The sequence below is a fragment of the Ailuropoda melanoleuca genome, chromosome 6 (genome assembly GCF_002007445.2).
Source record: "Ailuropoda melanoleuca isolate Jingjing chromosome 6, ASM200744v2, whole genome shotgun sequence".
Taxonomy (NCBI): domain Eukaryota; kingdom Metazoa; phylum Chordata; class Mammalia; order Carnivora; family Ursidae; genus Ailuropoda; species Ailuropoda melanoleuca.
Window position 1 is genome coordinate 33,647,853 of NC_048223.1, and position 10,672 is coordinate 33,658,524.

The window sequence follows — 10,672 nt, forward strand, 5'->3', positions numbered from 1 at the left end:
TGCTTAACTGAGAAATACTGAAAACAACTGTTTTTCCGGCAAAATAATATTTCTGCCTGGCTCAACAGTCAGAAATTTTATTAAGGTATGATAAGGTGGCCCAATATTATTTTATTAATCCCTAAAGCCAGAACACAGTCTCAGATACCATCTTCAAATTATGAAGAGCATAAACAATGTGACCAACTTTAATTTCAAGGAACTTCCCAGTCACCCAAGGTCATGAAATAAGGAAGACAGTAAACTGAAATATTCACCTGGAAACAGATAATCATCCACAGCCCTGACACCTGGGGGAAAAGAGAAGAATTTGGATCTACATTTTAAATAAGAAGTCCCCCTCAAATTGAAGATGACTTTAAGTGTTTTCAAACTAAAACCAACAGAAGGGGTAGAATCAGATTTTATTGGTGGATTTTTCCTTCTTTTTTCTGTATCTTACTTATTCCCTCACCATCACCACTTTCCACTCACTTAATTTCTATCCTCATATCTCCCCATGGAGGGAAATGAGAAGTTTAACAAATTCAAAACCTCTGAAAAAATTTTCCATGGATGTTTTGCCATTGCTTTTACTTTCCCTAGTTCAATCCATAAAACAATAAAGTACCTAAATCAACTGTTTGTCAAAGTATGATCTAAGCCCATGAGTGAAACATGAGTGTCCATAAATGACTCCAAATTATAAGTCCTTTCTTCAGTTCTAGAAAAAGCATACTGTACTGGAGTTCTATAAAATTTGAAATAATTTAAAAAATAGTTCTTCATATATGTAAGCCACTGGAAAGGCATTTTACAGTTATCTCATTTAATTCTCACAATATCCCAAGAGAGTAGGCACTATCATTATCATTATCCTCATTTTACTGATAAGAAAACTAGGGGTCCAAGGGTATAAGTACCTTGCTCCAAGTCTCACCAGCTAAGGGTAAGAAGCAAGATTTGAACCCAAGCATTCTGGGTCCAGAGCTTATACTCTGCAGCACTACACAGTACTTCCCTGGTAACCCAGAGCCATTTCTTACAGTTTCTATTTGTTTCCATTTCCATCTTACCAGTCTATTCACTCATTCTGTCGATTTTTTTCCTTTTAATCCTTACACATATTTTAAAAACTCTTAAAGTCCTTGTCTTCTTACACTTCTATTTACTATTTCCCATTAACCTTTTCTTTTAAGTCTTGAACTTACTTGTAATCATTGTTTTAAGTCTTTTTCTGCTAATTCTGATCTTTGGGTTGTTTTGAGGTGTATTTCTATTTGGTCCCTTTTCTATTGAGTATGAGTCTTATTTCCCCGCTTTCTATATCTGATAATTTTTTATTATGTGTTGAACATTGTAGACGAAACATGTAGGAAGTCTGGACTATGCTGTTTTCCTTTAAACAGTGTTAGATTTTGCTCTGACAAGTGGCTAAATTACTGGTGGATCTTCTTGATCTTGTCAGGCTTTGATTAAGGCTTTGTTAAAGCCACCCAGTTGTGTCCATGTCCTAGAGATATGGCCCTCGATCTAGGATGTTTTCCTTACTCCTAAAGTAAGGTCTGAGGTCTCAGCTGAATGCTCAAAGTGCTCAGTAAGATCTCTGAACTCTGACTACATAGAAATCTCAATGTTTCCCAACTCTTCACCCCTTCTTGTATCTCTTTAGCTCTCTGCATTCCAGCAGAGTCTCGCCTTGCACATACATAGCTCAGACTGCTTCCCCTTGTGCAATCTCTCCTCTTTGGCATCCTGCTCTACTGATTTCAGCCACCCAGCCACTCCAAAGCTCATTCTCTGACTCCTCCACCCCGCAAGACCCTTATGTTCTACTTGGACTCAACTTTTCTGGTGGAGCCTGGAAAGCGTCCCCAGGCATAGGGCCAAGGGAAAATATGAGCTTCTTCTCTCAATAGTCAAGTCTTTCATGGCCTGCTGTCTTGTACTGAAAATAGTTGCCTTATTTATTTTATCTAGTTTTAGAATTGCTTACAAGAAGGGACAATGAACAAAAGAAGTGTGTATTGGGGGGGCAGTATGTGCCTGTTATTTGCTAAGCATTATAATATGCCAAACATATTTTCTAGGCAAAGCCAGCATCTGCTGCTAGTGACCTAGTTCTGTGTCATTTCCAATATATCATATTTCATAGACTCTAAGACCCTACTGATTGTAAAATGCACCATTATTTTAAGGACACTGAAGCAAAAAATGCTGTTGGTTAAACATAATTCCTTGATAGTCATCCTATATGATGTGTATATCAATCACACCACCCCCTGTTGCTTTGAAATTTCTTTCATCTATTCTAAGGAATTTGGCAATCTCTCCTGTCTTCAGTTACATGGCTTAGAGGGTACTGGGCATTTTGTTAAGTATCTTAATACAAAATGCAACGCAGCTTTGTCTGATGCGGGTATCTTCCTTTTTATGACCTATATAAAGGACTTGACTATTGTTTGCTGAGAAAAATATAGAACTGCAATAATTTTTCTAACAATGCCTATTTGCTTCACTGACAACATCTCTAGGTTTTACTACTGTTTCTGTGCCCTTCTATGCACACAACAACCTTTCATTTCAATGTCAATTGTAGTGTAATCTTTCCAAAGTCATTCAAAATAGTGTTTAAAGCCAACGTGCATAGGGGTGCCTGGCTTGCTCAGGCAGTGAAGCATGAGACTCTTGATCTTGGAGTCATGAGTTCTAGCCCCACATTGGGTGTAGAGATTACTTAAAAATAAAACCTTCTAAAAAAGAAGCCAACATGCATAACCCAACAATGCACATTACTCAGTTGACATGGCACCAATGTGAATAACCAAGGCCAAGTTTGTGCATCTGTGTGCAATGACAATCACAGGCCACCTAGTCTCCAGCGATTATAAGATGCCACAGATGGTAACACATGTCCTGATTACAGAAATGTTAAAATGTGAAAAAATATCTACTTTGTATAATGGATAAAATATGGTGCACATAAATTATGCACACACACGAACACTCATATGACATAAAACTATGCCCAAAAGGAAATAATTTGCTCATAAAAGGCCTTCTAATTGTTGTTCCCATTTTGACAGCTTCAAGCGCACTTCAAAGTTGCATCACTGTTGACCCATTAGTTGGCCTAGTTTTGCAAATTGGACTACAGTTTAAGCATACTTTTTCATAAAATGAAAGTAATTACAGTGTGGGCATTCTGAAGGCCATCCCCTGCTCTCGCCACACACACTCAGCTGGGAGAGTGTAAATCATCCTAAATGCATATCCTTTGTTTCGGGGACTGATGTTACCTGAAGATTACCTTCTCAGGCCCAGCGACTACTGCAGAAGTCCTGTCCTAAGGATGAGGGGGAAAACGATGCTCTTGGACTTGCAGCCTCTCTCGGAAGCAGGACCAAGGCAGTTCCCAGGCTCTAGGCTGGGTCCTGTGAGGATACCACAGACGAGCACAGTGCTACACCTTCTCTTCCACCCTCAACCCTGGAAACAGACATGAGTGATACAGGCTCTTTAAAACTGAGTTTTAGGGGGCGCCTGCGTGGCACAGCGGTTAAGCGTCTGCCTTTGGCGCGGGGCGTGATCCCGGCTCAGGGCGTGATCCCGGTGTTATGGGATCGAGCCCCACATCAGGCTCTTCTGCTATGAGCCTGCTTCTTCCTCTCCCATTCCCCCTGCTTGTGTTCCCTCTCTCGCTGGCTGTCTCTATCTCTGTCGAATAAATAAATAAAATCTTAAAAAAAAAAAAACCTGACTTTTAGAGTATTTAGCCATTTAACTTTTCTAAAGTTGGGAACTATCTAGGCAAGATGCGAGTTTATATCCCAGAGCCAACCCTGGAAGTGCAACATCTTTTTTTTTCCAATTCTTAAGAAAATTTGTTTAAAAGATTTGGGAAATCCCAACAAGCAAAAAGCTTATTTTAATCTTCAGTGGTGGTGGCAGTAGTTGGCACATGTTAGGAGCTGGTTATGTGTTTTATGTTAGGACTTTGTGTGCCTGATCTAGTCCTAACAGCTACCAAGAGAAGTAGGTGTCATTATGCTATTCATTTTACAGATGAAAAACTGATAATCAGAGAGACAGAGTAACACAGACTAGGCCACACATCCAATAGGGGCAAAGCAGGAATTTAAAATTGAGGTTGTCTGACACCAAAGCCTGTGCTCTTATGATTCAAAGAATGTCTTCCCCTTTCTCCCCAGCCTCTCCATTCAAACCTCTTTCAAGTATAACCTGCCATCTCAAGTAAAATAGTGCTCCAGCCGAGGGACTGTCTGACAATAAATGCTAAGATAATGCTTATAATAAATGCTAAGAATAAATGCTAAGCTCACACCTCAGAGTACAGAACAAGCCCACAATTGGCAGGAAGGGTCCTATCCTGGAGGAGGGGGAGAAGGTCAGGTGGCAGGCACCTCATTTTCCAAACACAGCAGACTTGGTCCACACCTGACTCGGCAATATCCCACAAAGTCTGTGGGTAACCAGCTTCCCATTTTCACTGAATCCCTTAAGCTAATGTTAGATTTAAAGGGGGATATGAGGGGCGCCTGGGTGGCGCAGCGGTTAAGCGTCTGGCTTCGGCTCAGGGCCTGATCCCGGCGTTATGGGATCGAGCCCCACATCAGGCTCCTCTGCTATGAGCCTGCTTCTTCCTCTCCCACTCCCCCTGCTTGTGTTCCCTCTCTCGCTGGCTGTCTCTGTCAACTAAATAAATAAAATCTTTTAAAAAAAAATAAAGGGGGATATGAGATTATGCCCTGGGTATGCTTGGGCCACATGGGCCCTGAGTGTAAAAGGCTCCATTGGAAAATTCAGTCAACGGTGAGCAGTGAAAGGGACAGGGCCCAGGGTTAAAATGGAGGGCACCTGGTTAGAGAAACAGTCTTCCGTAGACTCCCTTACTCTGGCTTGGTCCCGGATCTCAGGTCCAGAGAGAGGACGGATGCCAGCGAGGTGAGGAAACTGTGAAGTCAGGAAAATGTGGAGGTCACTACCAGAAAGAGCTTCTGAACAGTCCAGTTTACAGTGATTTGTTGCACAGCAACCGATATTGGAAGGAAGGAGGGAAGGAAGGAAGGAAAGAAGGAAAGAAGGAAAGGAGGGAGGGAGGGAAGGAAGGAGGGAGGGTTGGATCCTGAGGCTATGATAACACCCTAGGGAGGAACCCATGAGGACCTAAACTATAGGAATTGAGAGGGAAAAAGTCACCTTTGATTTGGCCTAGAAACTCAGAGCCTCTAAACCTGGACAGACACACAAATAATCCAGCAGCCAGAATCTCCACTGCTGAAGCTTTCCAAGTTGGACAACAAACCATCAGACATTTTTGTCGCTGCCCCAGATAAAGGTCCAGCATTTGTCACTTCTCCCTGAAAGGAAGAGCGTATTTCATTCCCAGCAGTGATCAGGTCCTGGCTGCATAGAAGCTTCATGGATCTCAATGGCAAGTCCTTCACAAGACTGTCCCTGAGATGTGGCTGCCAGGGGACAAACACAGAAGGCCAGAGATGAGCAGCAAGGCCTAGCAACACCTGGCATCCCATCCCACCCTTTCTTAAATTTCCATCTGCTCTTATTTCCCTTTTATAAAGATTCAAAAATGCATTTATTTTATGTAGACATAAGTCCTTCCCCATCCAAAAGAAATAGTAATAATCCTGGTTTTCCCAGGACTGCCCTAGTACTTGACACCAAGGCAGCTGCTTAAAAATAATGGCCTGTAAAGTGACTCTCTCTTATTCAAATAATTACATGAGCCTCTCCTGGGATTGGGATGTCCTTTGGAGTATCTGTGGCCCGGGGAGGAACTTTGCAGTAAGCATGGGGTTTCCTCCTTTGCCTCCAGCAGAGAGAGGCTTGGAAGGACTTGCTCAATCGTGCTTATCTAATGGCATGTGTGTGCGCATGCATGTGCCCTCAAACTTACCCAGCAGACCCCCAGGAAGAATGAAAAAGCATGTTTGCACAGCTCAGTGGTGGGGAGATCTCAAAAGGACACCTGGAACTATCCAATGGAGCCATAACCCTGCACCTATCTTCTCCCCCATCTCACTCCTATTGTCTCCACTCCATGGAATTCACTGTAGTCCTGTGTTAAGTGTCACAAGGGAAACAAAGGCAAAAATGAACTATTGGGACTTCATCAAGATAGAAAGCTTTTGCACAGCAAAGGAAACGTTGACAAAACCAAAGGACAACTGACAGAATGGGAGAAGATATTTGCAAATGTCTTATCAGATAAAGGGCTAGTATCAGAAATCTATAATGAACTTATCAAACTCAACATCCAAAGAACTTATCAACTCAACATCCAAAGAACAAATAATCCAATCAAGAAATGGGCAGAAGACATGAACAGACATTTCTCCAAAGAAGACATCCAAATAGCTAATAGACACACAAAAAAATGTTCAACATCACTCAGCATCAGGGAAATACAAATCAAAACCACAAAGAGATACCACCTCACACCAGTCAGAATGGCTAAAATTAATAAGACAGGAAATGACAGATTCGGCAAGTATGTGGAAAAAGGGGAACCCTCCTACACTGTTGGTGGGAATGCAAGCTGGGGCAGCCATTCTGGAAAACAGTATGGAGTATCCTCAAAAAGTTGAAAATAGAGCTACCCTACAACCCAGCAATTGCACTACTGGATATTTACCTCAAAGATACAAACGTAGTGATCTGAAGGGACACCTGCACCCCAATGTTCATAGCAGCAATGTCCACAATAACCAAACCATGGAAAGAGCCCGGATGTCCACTGACAGATGAATGGATAAAGAAGATGTGGTGTATATATAATGGAATATCATGCAGCCATCAAAAAATGAAATCTTGCCATTTGCAATGACATGGATGGAACTAGAGGGTATTATGTTAAGCAAAATAAGTCAATTAGAGAAAGACAATTATCATATGATCTCACTGATAGGTAGAATTTAAGAAACAAAACAGAGAGTCATAGAGGAAGAGAGGAAAAAATAAAGCAAGACGAAACCAGGGAGGGAGACAAACCACAGGAAATGAACTAAGGGTTGCTGGGGTTGAGGAATGGGGTAACTGTGTGATGGATATTAAGGAGGGCATGTGATGAAATGAGCACTGGGTGTTATATAAGACTGATGAATCACAGACCTGTACCTCTGAAACCAATAACGCATTATATGTTAATCAACTGAATTAAAATAAACATTAGAAAGAAAGAGTCACCTGCTGAAATGGACACTGTCTCTGTTCTACCCAGGTGCCCTTGGATCCCTTTTGTGGGTACTGTGCTCCCCTGCCCCAGCTTCTAATGGCTTCCACTCATGACTCTATCTAGAGGGCTGTGCTCAGGCTACTGAAGTCTCTCTGCTGGCACCTCCACAGAACTGAAAGAGCCAGCGAGCTTGCCTGCCCTAGCCAGTGACTGACAGGTGCAGGAGAACAAAAGCTCAGCCCCTTGCCTCAAGCAGAGACATCACTGAGATGTAACTTAAATGTCAGAGCTTCCTTGATGGATTGAGAGGAGGCTATGTGTGGTTCTATGTGTGATTCTATGTGTGGTTCTATGGGGTTCCGTCTGGGATACACCCTGCCTTGGCTTCCCCCATTCCTGCCTTGCTTCCCCCACTCTCCTACCAGATGCATCACTCAGGTTGGTTTCTGGGGAGTCCAGCCAAGGCATTTCAGGAGTTTGTCAAAAAGCACACTTTGGCCCCACCTTTAGAGGTTCTGATACAGTAGGTCTAAGTTGAAGCTCAAATTCTGCCTTTTTAATAAGTACCACTCATGATTCTGAAGGACGGGATCAATCAGTGGACTCTACACTGAGAATGACTTGCCCAAAATAAGTGATTCAGACTCAAGGAAATGTACACTTTGGGTTTCTCATGTGGTTTGATGGTCCTAAAACTGGACAGGAGTCCTGATGCCCAGGTGAGGCCACTGTGCATTCAGCAAATGCTTTGCCAAGTTATGCAAAAGGAAGCTTCTGCAACCTGTTAAGATAAACCCTAGTGTCCAGGTCCACAGTCAGCCCCTAGCCCCTGGGAGAAGTAAATTCTTTGAGGCCAGTGCACTCCCTTAGTTACCACAGCATCCCAGGACTGTGCAGGACGCCTAGCCACACGGGGTGCAGGGAGTTTATTGCCCATGAGAGGGATAAGCATGAGGAATATTTTTAACTTGAATATGACTCAGATTGATGGAAGCTGAAAATTCAACTCTCATAATTTGGGTTTTCCCAGAAGAAGACCTAAGCAAAGAATTTGAGAGCAAGTGGTTTATTTGGGAGGGTATCCCAGACAACACAGGAATGGAAAGAAGGAAGTGAGACAGAGCAAGGAAAGCAGCCAGTGAAAGGAGTCTTGCCGAGCATGGTACCACCAATGGGGCTGAACCCTGTCGGGGACCGATGGCAGCCATCGTAGAACATGGCTTAGGAGAGAGAGCTGGGAACTGTTCACCACTTCCCATGAGTCACTGGTTGAGGGCTGCTCCTGGGGGCCAGTAATCCCCAGCACTTGAAGCCCACCTCCGCAGGGCAGAGAAGGACCCTCCCACCACCAGAGAGAAAGCTCCAGCAAAGAGTCACAGGGCTGGAAGCTGGAAGTCAGCCCCGCCCACAAGGCACCCCTGGTATCTGATGAAACCTCTATACCAGTATGTGAGGGTCTGCCCTGTGAAAGTAAGTTCTTTCCCATTACAGTGTCTATTGCACGGTCCCTTTAAAAAAATAAATAAATACTAAAATAAAATAAATAAAGCAAGAAAGCAAACAGCTATAAACCAAAGAAAAAGAAGCACAGCCATATCCTAAAGCCAGCCTCATTTCTCTAGACGGATCCTTTCGACCCATCTGTACCTTCCCAAGGAGAGCAGATTGCTTTGTGAGTTCCAGGGCTTTGGCTGGTGACAAGCCCAGCTCCTCGCTTCTGATTTTCCCAGCTGTGTGTACAGCACAAGCGAACGCCTTTAGCAGCCTGGCAACTCTTGCGGCAATCAGGGCTGCCAAGAAAGAGCTGAGCTATCACTCCTGCTCTCTGCATGCATGATTTCTCTTTAAAATTAGCATCTTGTTATACAAGGGTCGTCCATGGGGAGCCCAGGAAAAACCTCCCGACACCTGACAGTTTTAGTGGACTTGAGCTTTTAGTGTGGTTTGACTTCAATGGAGCCACTGTTCTCGGAAAAGGGAGTGAGTGATAAAACTCAGGAGACTTGGCACGGATCTGTGTAAGTGACACAATTCCAAAACACCTCTCTCCTCTACCCCATCCTCCCATGAGTGTCTCCTCCTCCGTATCTCGTCCTGAGAGCAGCCTTTTTGTTCCAAGAAGAGCTGAATGTGGTAAAAGGCTAAAAATGCAAGTTTTCTTGTCTCAAAGACCTCACCTCACTCCACGAAGGTTTATACCATTAAGAGCTCACAATGTTCTAGGAATCGATTCCTACTCGACTTGACAGTTGTGCAAACACAGGATCAGGAAACCAAAGTGGTTTACTCTGGGTTACATAAACCACGGCTGGGAGACCCACGACTTACGAAGTTACCGGGGTCAGAGAAGAAAAAGAACAGTACTCGGCATGAGAAAGAGGACATGTTTCTTGAACATTCCTCCAGGCAAAATATTTGTACCCATTGGTGCACATGTTCCCCAAAGATTAAGAACAAGATAGGAAGACTTATGCGTTTTTACAGTTCCTGAATGTAACAGGCCTGTTCTCAGGTTTGCATTTAGGGGCTGCAGGCGACACTGTTGATGCTTCACACATAGTCCCTCTGCCCATCTGAATACACCCGCAGCTGCTGGGGACAGTTCCCATATAGGCTGGTGGCTGTCCGCATTGACTAGCTGCGTCTCTCTTCTCTGGTAGGTCGTCCCTGCCCCCAACCCATCACACAACCCTCAAACAAGAGGACACAGGAATCCTGGATTAATGCTCTGGTGGGGCACTTGCGAGGTGTTTCCTATACAGCTACTCAGAGGGGCCCCAGCCAGTAACCTGTTCATCCACCCACACTTACTTGACATTTCCCTCTTCCCAGACTCATTTTCCAACCTTCTCAGCTCAGCAATCTGAGATGCCCTCCCACCCACACTTCCTGCAGCGAGGTCTTTGTCTCAGGGTCTGTTTTGTGGGGGGACCCAAATTAAGACAGGGACCCAAAATATAAACTAACATTCTTTTTTAAAAAAAGATTTATTTATTTATTTATTTTAGAGACAGAGAGCACAAGCAGGAGGGGCAAAGGGGGAGAGGGAGAGAGTATCTGAAACAGACTCCACACTGAGCGTGAGGCCTGACGTGGGGCTTGATCCCAGGACCCCTGAGCTGAAATCAAGAGCTGGCCTCTCAACCGACTGAGCCACCCAGGCACTCCATCAACCAACATTCTTGCTCAAAGACTGAATCTCTTTTTCCCTTCCACTCCCAGCTCCAGAAACTTACATAAGAAACACAATCTGGCAGATAAGATCATATTCTCACTCCTTTACAAGTCCTCGGCAGGCTCTGGGCCCAGCACCCCGAAGCTCCCCGCTCAGCTGGAGGCCCGTCTATTGCCAGCCATCTCCAGGGAAGCCACAGAAGCTGGTAAACAAACTCTTTCCTTCACTCATCATCCCGGGTGCTAGGAAAATACATGCACATATCCCTCATTTCTGGGCTGCCAATTTTTAACATTTTGTTG